This window comes from Molothrus aeneus, chromosome 1, assembly GCF_037042795.1.
Source record: "Molothrus aeneus isolate 106 chromosome 1, BPBGC_Maene_1.0, whole genome shotgun sequence".
NCBI classification, from domain to species: Eukaryota; Metazoa; Chordata; class Aves; order Passeriformes; family Icteridae; genus Molothrus; species Molothrus aeneus.
This window is the reverse complement of record NC_089646.1, coordinates 65,396,922-65,412,451: the sequence shown is the minus strand read 5'-3', so window position 1 is coordinate 65,412,451 and position 15,530 is coordinate 65,396,922. Positions and strand designations below refer to the sequence as shown.

At 44.3% G+C, this 15,530-nt stretch overlaps 1 long non-coding RNA gene across 1 annotated transcript in view; it reads right to left on the bottom strand.

Moving 5' to 3' along the window:
- LOC136561968 (uncharacterized) overlaps positions 1-13,696 on the bottom strand; it is a 38,115-nt gene extending 24,419 nt beyond the window's left edge. The window contains exon 1 of the long non-coding RNA XR_010784454.1: positions 13,650-13,696. This is a non-coding gene — a long non-coding RNA (uncharacterized lncRNA). The remainder of the gene's footprint in view (positions 1-13,649) is intronic.
- Between the last annotated feature and the right edge of the window lie 1,834 nt (positions 13,697-15,530).

Here is a 15,530-nt window from a genome sequence, read left to right as displayed (position 1 = left end):
ATGCAATACACATGTAGAAATGCACTGGAAATAGTGATGGATAACATTGTTTTCCAACATTTGAAAGAGGAGGGGGGCAATTGTTGGTATGTCCAATCTGGGAAGCAGTAGGAATACCACAGCACATGCTCGAGACTTTGCTAGGCATGTAGGACATTAAACCAGATGCTTCACCTCCCCCACATTCCTCCCTGCCAGGGCAGGAGGGAGCTGGGGACTGCTGCCTTTTTATCCAGTGCTACCCTGCTCCTCAAAAGGGCTCAGCCTCTTACCTCCTCCTGCTAGGGACCATCTACTGAGCACACTCATGTTCTGTACGTGCATGGTAACACAGTTTTTTCAGGCCCAACAAGTCATGCCATGCCTTGGGTTGGAATGTGTTGTATTGCACTAAATAGTTTATTTAGTTGTTGTTTTGGACTTTAGAGGCCATCTCATTCCAACCCCCCTGCCATGTGCAGGGCTGCCCCCCTTGTGGAATACTGACCAGAAAATAAAGATGTTGGAGTAATGATGATGCCAAGCCATCATCACTTCCCAGGGGGGAAGTGGAGCTAGAGGTTATGTGTGTCTCACCAGCAATTGTCTTGTGACTTTCTGGCCCAGCATAAAAAAAGAGAGCTCTCTGAGAAGGGGTTGGAATTTGATGCTTGGGAAGGTGATGGGAAATACTTTTCAAATATTTGTTTGGGCCAGAAAATTAAGACAAAGAAGACATAGCCTGGCCTCAGCATTGTCACAAGCAGTGCCCTACTGCCTTTGGGAAGGCCAGGATTTCACTTGTGGATTTTTAACGCTGGCACAGAGACAATATCTTACAACAGAGCGTGGGCATTTCTGGCACTGTGGGGATTGCTGTTAATGACACCAGAAAGTGTTTTTGGTTTTTTTTAACCTGGCATTGCTCCTTGGAGCAAATTAAAGTTTGATACGTTCACATTTCTATGTGTCATTTACCCAGACACCTACTGCAGGGCCTAAAGCTTGTGGCTGCTGGAGAGATTAAATCCTACTAACGTGCTTTTCCTAACACACTGAGGGAATCTGGAGTCTCTCCTTTTGAAGCTGACTTGCTATTTTGACTAATTGCTTCTGGTAACAGTTAATAGCATTTTGCAAAGGCACTTCATCTGCTGACAGCAGATTGATGTAAGGAAGGGACACAGTTCACGTTTCCAAAGGGAGCATTGGGAAACCCATTACCAGCTTCATTAATCTGTTAATAATAAAATTAAAGTACAAATAAAATGTGACAAATTGAGCTCTGTTGTGAAAGTCACTTTAACAGGAGGCTCTGAATAAAGGTCAAAACAGACTCTGATTTCTGCTGTATTATAACAGTAGAATCAGAGGAGAGCATTGTAGAAACACTGTAATTAATCTGGCAATACTATAATTGTCCCCAAACGATAGAGAGGTTGAGGAGGGATTTTTCTTTTCCTTTTTCCTTGAGAACATTTACAAAACCTAGAACGTAAAGATCTGTCACACAACATTTAAGTGCTAATCCAATTTCACAGGAAGCTTTCCACAATGTAGGAATGGTAGATAGGCTTGCTCTCACTGCCTGTCTGCTGCATCAATCAGAACTCAAGTTTACCCAGCACAAGGGCAAAAGAGAGAAGAAAAGCCCTGCAGGTGTAGATCTTCTAACAGCTGTCAAAGAAACGAGCCTGACATTGGGCACTGGCTTCACCAGAGTCAATCAGCCAGATCAGACATCCCTTTTCTGGCAAGGATGGCACTGGCTTGCCAAACTTGTTTAAAATTAAAATGGGTTTACTTTTAGGGTAATCCCCCAAACCTATTGATACTCCCTGCATCAGCCTTCCAAGCCACATTCAAGTTAGCAGGATATCTTAATCTAGACTCTATTCTTAAATAATCCTCCTGCTAGGACCTTCAGCTAAAACTGCAGAAAAAATATGCTAAGAATGAGACTGATTCATCTCTCTAAGGCACAGTGTGAATAGGTTCTGTTGAAAAAGATCAAATTTATCAAATTCCTTATTACTGTTGAGCAATTGTCCCAAAAGCAGTCAGTCAGTCACAGAGCATAATTTGGAGCCACAGCTGCAGTGAATGGAGAGCTCCTGCAGCCTGGCAGAGCAGCCTCTGCTGGGAGCACCTGAACCAAAGGCATGCTATTGAAGAACCCAGCCAGGCAAGCAAATACATAAACACGTTAATGTGAAGTGTTTGAGGGGAATGGCTCATTAAGTCAGGCAGAATAACAATGCAGAAAACTAATAGCTCTATTTTAAAAATCGGCAGGAGGAAAAGGAGAAAGTTGTCCTTTAGTTCTATGTGAGCCAAAAGGAGTCTGTAGAGCCTCCTCTTCTCCAGTCATTTCAGGGATAATCCAGACACTAAAGAGACCAGATTTTCAGTTTGAGAAGCACCATATGGAGTCAGCTATGTCAGGAAAGATGCAAGGGGAGGGGAAGGATAAAGAATAAGGGAAGGAGAACACCATTGTTACCTGGTCACATGGAAGATGTGAACAGCCAGGTGAGGAATTGCCCCAGAGCTGATGGGTTGAGGGTCTGGGTAAGGCAAGAAGCCTGGAGCAGATGCCCATCAGTGTGAAAACACTCATAGATTGGAAATGGGATATAAACTGGGCTTAGCAGCCAGAAATTCATGTGGGTTGTGAGAGGAGCTCTTAGGGAGAGAGGCAGACCATTGGAGGGGGAGAGGGCAGCAAGAAAGCTGCTGCCTCTGGGTGGATGAATTTTTCATTAGCACAGTGGCCTCGCAGAGGAAGGAGCAGGACAGAGGCTCACATGAGCAGATCTTTCTGCCACAACGTGTAGCAAGAATCACTCTTGTGCTGAGACTGATTTTAGACTGCTTTAGACTCAGACTGCTTACTTTACACTGTCTCATATTTAATATCTATTTGTGATAAACATCAAGTCAGACCTCTAATTCTTGTGGTAGTGATTTGAGCACTAGAAGTGCATCAATCCAGTTCAGTTTGGGTTCACAGAGAGCTAAGTCGTCTGTGCATGGGGCAAGATTTTGGGAAAAGCAATGATGGGCAGGCCCAGGATTGAAGCTGCTTTGAGATATGGAAGTAACCTGCCTTGAATTTTCTTTGTCAAGGACTCTCTCCAGCTAAGAGAGTACTATTTCCTACCTCCTTGTTCCCATTTCCCACCAATTTTCCTATAATTTTGAAGTGGATCTTTCTCAGACAGTGTTTGTATAAGGCGAGGAAGACAAGCTCTGGCATCTCTATTTCCACCTGCTTTTCTCTCTTCTGTTCAGCAGAAATTTGTGCATTCTTGACCCAGTGTGAGCCTGAGGGATGTGGCCACAACAACTGTAAAAGAACATCCCCAGGTCTGTTTGATACCACCAAATTCCTGAGTGTCCCTCCAAGTCTTTGCTGACCACATCTGCTGCACCACAAGGAAGGCAGCTTTGTATGGCTATTGGTTATGTATGGGATCCTGCAGCTGCCTGCTGTAAAAGCAATCATGCCTCAGGCTTTTATTTCTCTATAATATGTGTTTCTCTCATAATTGCTTTCATTTTTGCCTTTCCCAAGAGTTCTGCCTTGTAAAAAATTAGAGAGAGCAACCCTATGAAGAGAATTAATATCAAATATGGAAGACCTAATGCCTGAATGCCCAAACACAGCTTCGATAGTCCGGTCAGTCAGTATATTATAACTCTGGGATCAGAATTTGCTCTAAGTCATTCCAACTCTGCAATTTAATTCTTCAAAGGCACTGTTATTATGGCAAAAACATGGCCTTGCTGGCCAAGCACCAAGAGCATCAGCTGAGGTAAACATCTACATGTCTATCTCTTGTGCCAGGGTCATCTGTAGGAGCAACCATCACAAAAATTGCCATACAGTCTAAATGGCTGCTGTCTCTCCTTCAAGAGGCTCTCTTTAAGCTCTTCAGGGCTTGTTACACTAAAATAAAAGAGTAGGTAATAGGAAATAAATCAGCTTTTAGCAACAAAATAGTACCCTGCTCATGGAACAGCAGAGAGAAGTATAAGTGATGGTAGCTTGGAAAACCAAGCTATTAAATCTCAAACAAGGGTGTGGTTTTTTTCTTTTTTTTTTTTTTGTTTTTTTTTAGGGAGGGGCAGAGGAAAAAATTATTCGATCTGGCAAAGAATAAAGAAGCAGCAAAGACCTGAAGCTAGAAGCTTAAGTGAGACATGCGAGTTGTTACAAAGATAGAAGGCAAATAAGGATACATAGCCAATATGAGAAGAGTTTAATATGGAATGTTCCCCATTCCTTTCAGTCCTATGTCAATATTTGGATAACTTTCTCCATGGCTCAATCACAACTTCTGAGCTGACACAGAATTTATTGAATGAGCCTCTTTGGCTCCAATTAAACAAAAGATAGAGCAGAAGAGTACTAATGCTCCCCATGGCTGTAAAATTTATAGACATATGAATTTATGGGAAGGGAGTTTGCTTTTAAGATCCCAGTGTCTGGTTGGTTGCCTGGTGTGAGGGAAGGATGAATCTACCTGCAGGGATATGTGCTGGACACCGAGCCATGCTTGCCCTCGAGGCACTCAGTGTCACCAATATCCTCAGCTTAGAGCTGGATCCAACTGAGTATTTTCAACACATTTTCTAGGGCAGAGCTTCTATCCTAAAGTCCAAGCCTGAAACCTGCCATGATTTATGTGCTTGACCCACTGCAAGCAGTGTAATTGACTGGGGGAATGGTTACCACTTCAATCACAAACCATAAAGCCAGGTGTATATGAAGTCCAAGGGGCAACTTATTGCTACTAAACTAAAATTCTGCAGAGTTGAGTGTGTGTTTGAAGTTTCAGGGCTCAGAAGGTTCAGAACAAGTATAGGTGAGAAAATATTGTGCTGTTTTGCAGGCCTGGACACTGTGGTCTCCTAATCAATTTAAGGACATAGATTATACCTTGGTTATGGAGGCATGAGGAAAGATCTATAATCAGAAAAGATACTGATAACTGCTGAATTGGGTTTCCTCTTCCTTCTGGAAGGTAGCATCTCCCAGGCTTGGCAGGTCAAGTTCCCCAGGCAGAAACAGCAAGCTCTCAGCAGGGGCATGGGGACACTCCTGCAAGGAAGGGACTGCCAGTGGCAGGCAGAGCCCTGAAATGCCTGTGTCCTTGTGCTTGGAAGAAAGAAGGTGTCATCAGTCAGGAGTGGAGCCAGAGGATGGGAAGAAAGGTAGGGGTGGGTCAAGAGCCTGGGGATCAGCAATGCTGGACATTTCAGAGCAGAGGAAATAAAGCGCTCACATGTTGGGGGGATCAGGACTTCATGACTTGTCTCCTCTCTGCAAGCAAGTTCACACCAGGGACAGACGTGTGTATTTATCTGTAGGTCTCTGCCTCAGCTGTCTCCCTCTAAGGAGAAAGGAAGCCAGTAAGGCCAGCAGGTTAGCAGGTGCTTTGGCAGCCTGAGCAGCAGGAAACACACAGCTGGGATACAGATATCAAGTCTTCATCAGGACCATGGGACTCCCACCAGTGGGATTCTCTTTCCCCCTCCCTCCCCTCTCCTCTTACACTTGCCAATTTTAATTTCATTTTAGCTCTAAGAGTCTCTTTGCTCCTGACATTTCCTCATATCTTCCCCAAGTAAAACAATATTTATGACATTAAATATATTCACTGTGCATTGGTATTAAGCAATTGCTTTTAAAAGATAATCTTCCTCTTTCTGTTATTACCCCTTTATTTCCACTGCTACTTTTCTTGGTGACTTATATGTGGAAGAAATTACTGCTATTTTGTCTTGAGGTTTCCCTGAGGAATCTTGTCAAAATGAACAGTCCTTTTACTAAGCTTTCCTATACAGACTGAGCAGAAATAAAATGAAATAATTAAATGGCTCCTGAAAGAATCCACTGCCTAAAACCCTGGGGAAAAATAGTGAAAGCCTTTACTGATGCACAGTGTTTATGTTCTGCAGAGGGTCTCACGGCATCATCCCCATCAGCAGCAGCTCTGAGAGCTTTCCAGGCGTGCAGTTAAGTGATGTGACTAAAAAGTGTCACCTGTTTGTTCTCACAGCCTCTCCCCACTGGGAGAAACCCGTGTGGTGGAGAGCCTTGTTTTGCAAGTACATTACTTCTGTTTGAGTCATAATTTTATTACTGTTTTTAGTATACTTGTTATCATCTGTATCCATTAAAGAAGTTTAGTGGCACTCAGGGAGTGAGTGTGTCTCCTGGATGCCTGTTCTCCTGAGTGCTTTGTTTTTCAGTAGGAGATTGAGAAAAAAAAAATTAGTGTTAGGAAAGTTTTTCTCAAGTTAGAAATAAGAGGATGAATTTCACACCAGTGATACACTTAATTTAATTTGTGCCTACAAATTGGCATGATGAAAAATGTCTTGGCTTATTTTGCTGTGCAAAAATATCCTGCATCCATGCAAAGTTGTGATTGCCACAGCCCCAGGCATGGTTGTGGCATGAAAACCCTGAAGTTCCTTTGTCTTTTTATACAAAGCCTATGAGGTTTCCTCGACTTTGGAATTTTCCCTTCTAGTTGGATCAAACAGTCCAAAGCTGTTCAGTTTTCTGGCTCATCTGTTCCCCCCGCTACTTCTCAGAGAGTGAGAATTAATGGGCTCAGTCCTGCAAGACACTGATCCTTCTGGCACCAGTTCAGCAAACCACTTATGCAAGGGTTTAAATTTTAACTGCCCAGAAGCTTCTGAGGTTAATGGTACTGTACCAGGGACTTCAGTGGGATCATCTTCCCTGACCCTGCGGCCTGACCTGCTGACATCCCTCTGGCTCCCACGCTGCCATAACTTGGGGGTGACCTCAGCACATGTTTGTTTATCCTGGAATTAAATGGGTATGTGGGGACTTTACTGGATCTGCCTTACACTGCCCAGCCCTTAAGTTCAGATATCCACAGAGCAGTCACAAGGGGACAGCAGATGGGGTGGGATCAGCTCCATGATGTTGTCCAGCGGCAGCCAGCTACCCTGGCCATGAATTCCTTCAGGCACCCAGGACATGGGCAACCTCTGGGAGGGGCACCCTCCTTCTCATTGTCCCATGACATGTTGTGAGGGTTTTTGCGTTCCAAAGTGTTTCATAGTGTAAGGAGGTGGCGTTGGCACTCAGGTTTGGGTACCTAGGTTTCTGGGGCCCTGGATCTCAGAGGTTTCCTGCAGTGCCATGTTGTACTGGGGAAAGGAGAGGCCACCATGTCAAGAAATACCTGTGCATGAATACGGGTTCTCATGAGTTCTTTGTTCCTTATAGAAACAACAACAACAACAAAATTCATCTCAGGCATGATCATTCACAAAACTTATGAACCTTTGAAGGCAGCCAAAATTGACCCATCCTTTTTTCTTGAGAGGGGCAGGGGAAACAATCTCCACTGGTCCCAATTACTCTGTTCGCTAGAAAAAATATTCCCATGTAATGACCTCAGCAGGGAGTGATCAGCTCCTTTTGTGTATTAAATTAAACCTCTGGGGGGACATTAGACCCTCTAATTCGTATTTCTCAGATGCAATTTAAGTCTTTCATCAAAAAATCTCATAATATCTGAGCACTGCGATACCCAGTAGATTCATTTTCATGTGGAGGATGAAAATAGCCAACAACATGTTAACAAATTCCATGGGGAGACCAATTGGAATGATATAAATAATCTAACATGGGCACAAATTTGAAAATATGCTTCTTTATGTCTCGCTGAGAACAAAAAGGCTGTTTTAAACACTTTCTTTATGTTAAGATAGAGGTGAGGAAAACCTCCCTAGCCTGCTCATTAAGAATGGAGTACATGAGCAGTTTCCAAAGGTCAGAGCCCCAAAATGATGCATCTCTATTTCTTACTCAGAAAAAATTCTCTGTGCCAGGAAGACTGCTTGCATGAGTTGTCATCGCTTCTGCTGCATTAAACTGACCGAGGAAATGACAGCTTTGCATGAGTAACAACTTTCACTTAGAGATAACTGCAGAGAAGAACACTGCTCCCTGCGCAAAGAACTGATCCTGGATCAAACATCATGTTTTGAGGAGCACGTGTATAATTTCCCAGGTTTGGGTTCTTTTCTGAGAATTGCCTGTGAGTGTAGGACAGCCCCAAGCCTCAAAATGCTTCCTCCACCTGCATCCTGTGAGAGCACTGCTATGATAGAAAACATCAGCACAAATGGGCCTTAGACACAATTTAGCCCCTGGAGTGGGTGGCATTTTATGATGGGAAAAGCAGCATTCCTCCCCTTCCAGCTGGACACTTTATCTAACACCATTGCTTATGACAGCACACTGATGGATGCATGTCTCTGTGACAGCTCTCCTCCTGAGGAGAAGCAGAGCCTTTGGTAGGATTCTCAGCCACACTGAGAGCTCAGGGCAAGGGGGGTTTCTGTGCAGCAAATGCAAAGCTACAGGATGATAGCCCAGGTCAAGGAGAGGGAGGATATGGCTGGGTGTAAAAAGGGGCAGCTGGGAGAAGAGAAGAAAATACAACAAATTATCAAATAAACAGATACTTTTGCAGTTCAAGTGACACTAAAATATCTAGAAGTCTCAGAGAAGAATAATGGTATTATCAGTATATTAGGAACTTTAAATAATTTTAATTATGATTTTGAGCATGAAACCTGCTTTAGTAGTGTTCAGCATCTGTTGTTGAAACATTTTCCATTGGAACCCTTGGTTTTTGCATATGGCTACATATTTACTGCTATTAAAATAGCATATGAAAAGATGCTTATCAGCCCATCCAAAACATATTTTCTGGCATACAAATGCTTTAATCTATTTTTGCATTTAATGATCTATAAATAAGGAAACTAAGACATAGTCAAATACTGCACATGCAAGCCATGCATACATCAGGTACTAATTTTCAGCATCTACTCAATTTGTCCAAAAAAAACTGAGCAGAATAAGCCTCCTAAGCCCTGGTTAGTTCATTGGGCTGAGGCAGAGTACAGTTACAGTGGCCTATGAAAAGTAGAACAGGAGGTCAGGCCTATTTATGTCCTTTTCCTGGTGGATTTGTGAAGGATAGAGTTTGCAAGAAGATGTGGCTGGTGAATGATGCCACTGCACTGGAAAAATGACCTGGGGTAGGCACAGCTGTAGAGTGTGGGTGCAACCTACAGGTACAGGTTATCCTGCTGGGAAAAGGCAAAAACCCCCAAACCTTTGCTTTTCCAGAGACAGTCCAGACTGAGGAGACCTAACACATGCTGCCATAGCCCATGTGGTTAACCTTTTGAAGAGAGACCATGATTTATCATCACTCGGTACAAACTCTTCATGTCTTGCAAGGTAGTAAATGAAATTGTTTGTTTAACCAAATCCTGTCAAATCACTTTATTTCCTGGAAAGCTGTCCGGAAAACCACAGAGAAGCTGTAACAGGCATGTCCACAGGCATGGGAGAAGCCAGCTCCCATTCACTCAGGCCAGGACATCTGACAAAGACTGATAGCAAGTTCTTATTTTTGTCATTGCAAGGGCTACTAGGCATTTCCTTCTGCTCTCTTCTTCTCTCTATCTGTTTAGATCCTTTAATGTTGAGTTTATGTGGCTCAGTTTATGCAGAGTTCATCAAGAGCCTGTTCCTGCTGTAATTCCCACCACCAGCCTGCTCTGGGAGAGCACCAAGGAACAAAAAAGAGGTGAACTGCCAGAGAAAAAGACCCATATGTTATACAGGAACTCCTTTGCAATCAAGAATATTAAAAGGATAAAAATTGATTAATAATGAATTCAGGAGGCTCTCTCTAAATATTTTAACTGCCTGATATTATCTCATTGAAGAGACACTCCAGCCTCACTAAAACGTGTTGTTACACAAGCAAAGCACTCCAGCATTGATTTTTCTCTTGCTGAGGATTATGAATCAACGTGATTTAAACAACTCTACTCCTGAGAGTAATGACCAGCCCCTGAAAGTTTAGCCAAGCACAGGAACTTTCTGGACAGAGGCAGTTTTGCATCAGTGCTTCTAATTACATTTGAAGACATGGATTGTCCATTAATATTTGACCTCTAATTATGTTTTTAAGAGGTGGCTCTGTTGAAAAACAGTTATATCGTGAAGATATGTGCAGAAACTTAAATGAAACCAATTTTTTTAAACTGTGCAACACTTTCTCTTGAATGAGCAGGTCTGTTTTTAGCAACAGGCCAGAGGGGCCCTCCCTGTAGCATCAGTCGTGTCCTGAAGGCTTGTGAACCTGATATGGGAGTTGTGGTTATGAGCTGCAAGTGTCTAAGCTAAAATGCAAGTAGCTGCTGCCCTGGCTTGCATCTGAGGGCACTGAAAGGATCTAACTGTGGTAGCTGTGAGGTGCAAGAGCTGCTGCAGGCTCCCCTCCACCTGCATGCACATCCCATGGTTTTCCTATCGGCAGGACTGAGCTGAACTTGCTCCAAGGCATCCAGCATCCTGCCTGTTGTGCAATATTTCTTACTTAGGCAAGAGGGAGAACAAAACTTCCCTGCAGAGATCCCCGAGAGTAAAAATACAAACTGTAGCTATTGGTGAGTGTTTAGTGCTGGAATCGTGAACGAATTTGCTTGGCCTTGCACTTCCCACTGCAGCAATCAGCAGCTGTTTGCTGTCTGTGGTGGCTGCCAAACACAGCGCCCTTTTGGAGAGCAAAGAGCCTTGCAGGGCCCTCCTGGTGCTGGCAGAGTTTATAGTTCTCTCTCCAGGATCCCACCACTTGCCCCAGGCTGAGAAAACTGTGAGTTTCTTTGCTGTTTATCATCTACCTCCTCTTTCCACTAAACCCCCCCAGCCTCTGAGCTGTCCAGATGTGCTGATATCATCCAGGCCCTTGCATAACTTTCCTCTTGGGGAAGAAAAAAAACCAAAACGCTGCAGTAGCAGTTCCTATGGAAATTTATTATTTTAATAAGATCCTCTGAAGCACTCAAAACCAAACCAAGAGCTGTTCAGAGACCAGTTGTTTCCCCTGAATTCACTGAATTTCTGGGTGAGCATGGACTTATGGGATATAAATTTGAACGCTTCTAAAACCAAAGCTCAGAAAACTTTCAAACCAGAAACAATATCTTGACAAAGCTGAAAACTGAATTTAGCATTCAAGTCCCTGTTTTCTTTCCCCTCTGGACATGAGAGAAAAGATCCCTGGTTTATTGCTCTGTTACTAAAGGCACCAAACAGCTTTAGACGTCACATAAGGAAATCTCTTGTGTTAGACTTAGGGCCAAATTGCAAGGGTACACCAGAGCTTGCATTAAGAAAACCACACACACATACTGTCTTCCTGTACAGCCTCTGCAGACTTCACTGTGCTATTTCTGACTTACACCAGCACAGGAGAATGGGAAACCAGTCCCAGTACGGCAGGAAGGAGTGCAGGGTGACGACAGGAATCTGCAAAACCTTGCGTGGTTTGGAGGGAGGGATGTAAGGATCCTCCATGACAGGAACTAATGATCATAAAGCAGAATGACAATGAAATAAAGGATGTATCTTCTTCACAGGAAATACAAGTGAGCCATAGGAACTGGCTGTGAGATGCTGTGAACAATAAGGCTCATCTGTTTTCTGAAAACTAGGTAACTCAGTGGAATAGGAATCCATGGAGAGCTACTACATTCAAAAGCACCACCCCTGGCTCAGGACGTCTTCTGTGACTCATGGGGGTGACTCACGTTATTTCCTTCTCCATTCTCCCACTCCTTCCTAGGAATCTGCCTTGGACTGATGTTGGTGGCTTTTGGCCTGACATAGCACAGGTGTCCATGCATGTGGAAAGGAATTTTGGCAGGATGACATCCTTCCCATAGCAAAGCATGCAGAATGCACAAGGGATTTGAAGGGGATGCAGTGTAGCACCTGGGCTCTGGAGGAGGGTGAGCTAGGTGAGACAATCCTAGGAGAAGGAATAGACTCAAAATCTTGTCTATTTTTTTGGTTTTCCAACCATTGGTTGACAAAAACTCTCCAGGATCCCACTGAAGACCCTTGCGGCAGCTCAGCCATTCTTGGGTTTTGACTTTAAAGACTTGCAAAAATTTCAGTGGTTTGTATTTGTTGTTTTGTTTTTTTTTTTAATACAATCATTGCTTAGGGTTATATTTACCATGCTTACTTTAACAGCATTTGGCACAGAGGCTGTAAAGTTTCTGGTTTTTTTCCATACACAGATGCCCCTTAAGAATCAGACTATTTATGCTACTGCCTGGAAAAAGCAAAAACCATCCTGTCTTAGGACATTTTTGTAAAGATTTTTCCATGTCGTGCTTTGTTTTGTTTTTCAATTAAACATGAAACATGACAGATGAGAAAAGGTTGCTTCCTTTATCTTGTACATTCAGATGGAATTTATTTCCCTTTGAATCACACCTGATTAAGCCCAAAACCTTGGTCTTACAGCAGGTCTGCAGTATAATGCCTATAGATCTATGCCATCATCCTTCACAGGTGTGCAAAGGAGTGTGAGAACTAGTTACTTGCTTTGCTCACATGGAAAGTTAGTGTAAACTGTTCAGAAACTGTGACCCTGACAGAGTTTTATTTGTAGAAGGAAAGTGAACAAACTTGCTGGGCTGTGTGGGGAAATATCCACACCTATTTTCAAGTCTGGCAGTGCTGTCCTTGTGCAGAGGTGTGGGATGAGCTACTAAGATAGCTCTGCTCCTCTCTGATCCCTCGGGTGACTGTCCCTGGATTGGGTTGGATCAGGCATTGCTGCCCTCCTCCTCTGCATTCAGCTCTTCAGCATCAGACACTGACAGCAGCTGCTGTCCTCAGCTTTCCAATTTCCCTTCTGTGCATTCCCTCTCCAAAAAACTCTCCCTGCAAGAGAAGGGGAGAAAGCTGAGTCCTCAAAATGCTGCCTTTTCTTGTCCAGAGCCAAGGAAACACCTGCATATTTTGCCACCTAGTAGCCAGCCTACCATGGGCTCACTCAGTTTTGTACAAGGCAATCGTGAGTGATGAGGGTAAAGGACTTTTCCAATTCCAACATGCTTAAGCATCTTTCTTGAGAGAAAATCTCAAGGGTATATATAAAGGCAATGTAAATTCCCACGGGTCTCAGATACTGATAAGCCTTGCAGGGCACTGCACAATTTTCTCAGCAGTTCCTGCATTTCCTCTACACACCAGTTTGAAGATGAACAGCAGAAGAAGTGTATTGACCTGTCTGCCTAAAGACCTAAGCCCAGAAGAGTAACTATGGACTAATTATTCCTCTCCTGCACCAGTGTGAAATGCTTTTAAAGAGCCACTTGTGATCCTCTTATTTCAGCCACTGATGGCAGAGGAAGACAAGGAGACAGCAGGACAAGGCTGGAGACGGAGTGTCTTATCCATCTGAGGGAAAAAACACCCCAAGCACCCCTCCTCTGGCTAAAGCTGACTGAACCTCCCTATGGAGATGCCATTAGCTGGGTTGCTTCTTTCAAAGCCTCAAAACAATGTGAGCTGAATCTGGGCCTGTAAAAGACATTCTCACACAGCTTTTAGTGACCATGTGTGCAGTGGCTTTAGGTGGTTCTGCACCTCCCCCACATTCCAGGTCCTTAAAACATTTCACCTCAGCTATGTGACCAGCTCTGCAGCCCTCTCCTCCCAGAGCTCTCTCCAGCTTTCTTCTTTTCCTCCCTTTCCCATCCACACCACAACTATATCTGGCCTCACTTACCAGCTGTAATTTTCTTTTCCACAGGCTTGTTTTCTTCCTCTTTTAGAACTGCATAACCCTTTGGGCCTGCCAATTGGAATGAGGGACAAAGAGGTTAAAATAAGGGAAAAGAAATCAGAGATATGCTTTTTTATTTATCATAAAAGTCAGCCTTCAGGTTTAGCCCAGAAAAACCTGGAAATCTAACATCCTTGTCCAGCAGCACTCTTAAATAAGCACAGCCACAGGTACAGTCCAGTGGGAGGAAGGAGCCAGAGCTGCCACCAGCTAATTACCCAGCCCACTAGGAAAGCTGCAACAAGCTCCTAAAACATGTCCAAGGAGAAAAACAACAAAAGGAAATCTGGTGGGGTTGGGAGTTGACAGCGGCAGGGAAGGAATAGGTTATTTCAGGAGGATTAAAAGGTCAAAGGACTCAGTGTGGAGAAGCCAGACCAAATCCACCCAAAGCTGTTAGTATGGGATCATCTGAAAAACAAATCCAGGGGCTAATCCCTCAGCCTGCTCGGGAGAGCAGTGCATGTCAAAGATGTACCCCCTCCTCCAGCTAGGCATGTCCTGCTTCTGGCTGAGCACGTGGGATGGCCCTTCACCTGTGGATGCCCATCACTCTGTGACACCACCTCATCCTTTGTCCCAGCTTTGCTCACTCCTTACATGCAAGCAAATGGAAACCTGTAGGGACAAGCAGGAAGCCCAAGGGTGAATTCTTTGTCCCTATACTAAATAGAAGCACTGTCGCTCCACTCAAAAGGATGGCGCATCTTTGAAGAAAATAGCAAGACTTCCAAGGCAGCTCCTGTTTGCCCAATTAAGAATTTGTTCTGCTTCCTAGCTGCATAGTGCATTTTGAAGAGTTGTGTGACCACCCCAAAGCTGTGAACCTCCCTGGTGAATGTCCTTCACCTCAAAGATATAAAGAGAAGCATCAAGAACCACACCTTACAAATTCAGTGGGGCTTTTCAATTCCAATCCTTAGTACTGCCCTCACACAATATTGCCCTTCATAATGCCCTCATAGTCAAGGGTAGGAGACAGCTCTATACCCTCCATGGCCTCCTTTGCTCCACAGGTGTCTCTTATAGTTGTTCCTGCCAAACACACCACACTTTTCACACTGCTCAGGTTAGCAAAATAGGCTGCAGAGCAGAAAAGAAATAGGCACCTGCTCCTGCTGATGACCCATGAGCACTTCACTTTTCTCTTCGAACACTTCAGTCTGAAGGGTATAGACCTGGTTACATTTCCTTACAGACACAAATTCTCTAGAAGACAGGGCTCTTCAGCATCCTCAAAGCGAAACAACTTGTGGTTTTCTTTGAGATGCAGCTTTGAGAGAGCATGTCTCAGTCAGGTCTGGATGAAGCCTATGTATGAGGTCTGGATGAACTGCAGACATTCCTATTTGCTGTGCAGGGATCCCTCCACCTCTAGCTGAGTCTCCCTCTCTCAGAGAGAGGGACCTGCTTTGCTGCCTCTGCCGCACCAGGAGGGCACTGATGTGGGATGGGACTGGTGGCATCTCCGGCTGAGCAAAGCCCAGCCCGAGGCTGCTGCTCCCGGCTCCTGGCGCCAGGCGGCAGATCCAGGCACCACCTAGAGGCACTGGGGCTGCGCAAGGCTGGAGAGGTGAGGGCGGCCAGCCCCGGCTCTTTTCCGCAGCGATAACAAGGCAGTATGACGCCTATCACTACAGTTAAGAGCGCCAGCATTCCCATTTTCCTGTTCTTTATTTTATCAAAACAAGTTGATTAGTTTGAACAATAAATGCAAGCCTGGAAGCCCTCAGGGAGAGAAAGCTGTGGGCAAAAGTTAGGGGAGGGGAAATCCAGCCCAGAGCAAAAAGAATCCAGTGGGACAGTTTAACTGGGGTATCTCCA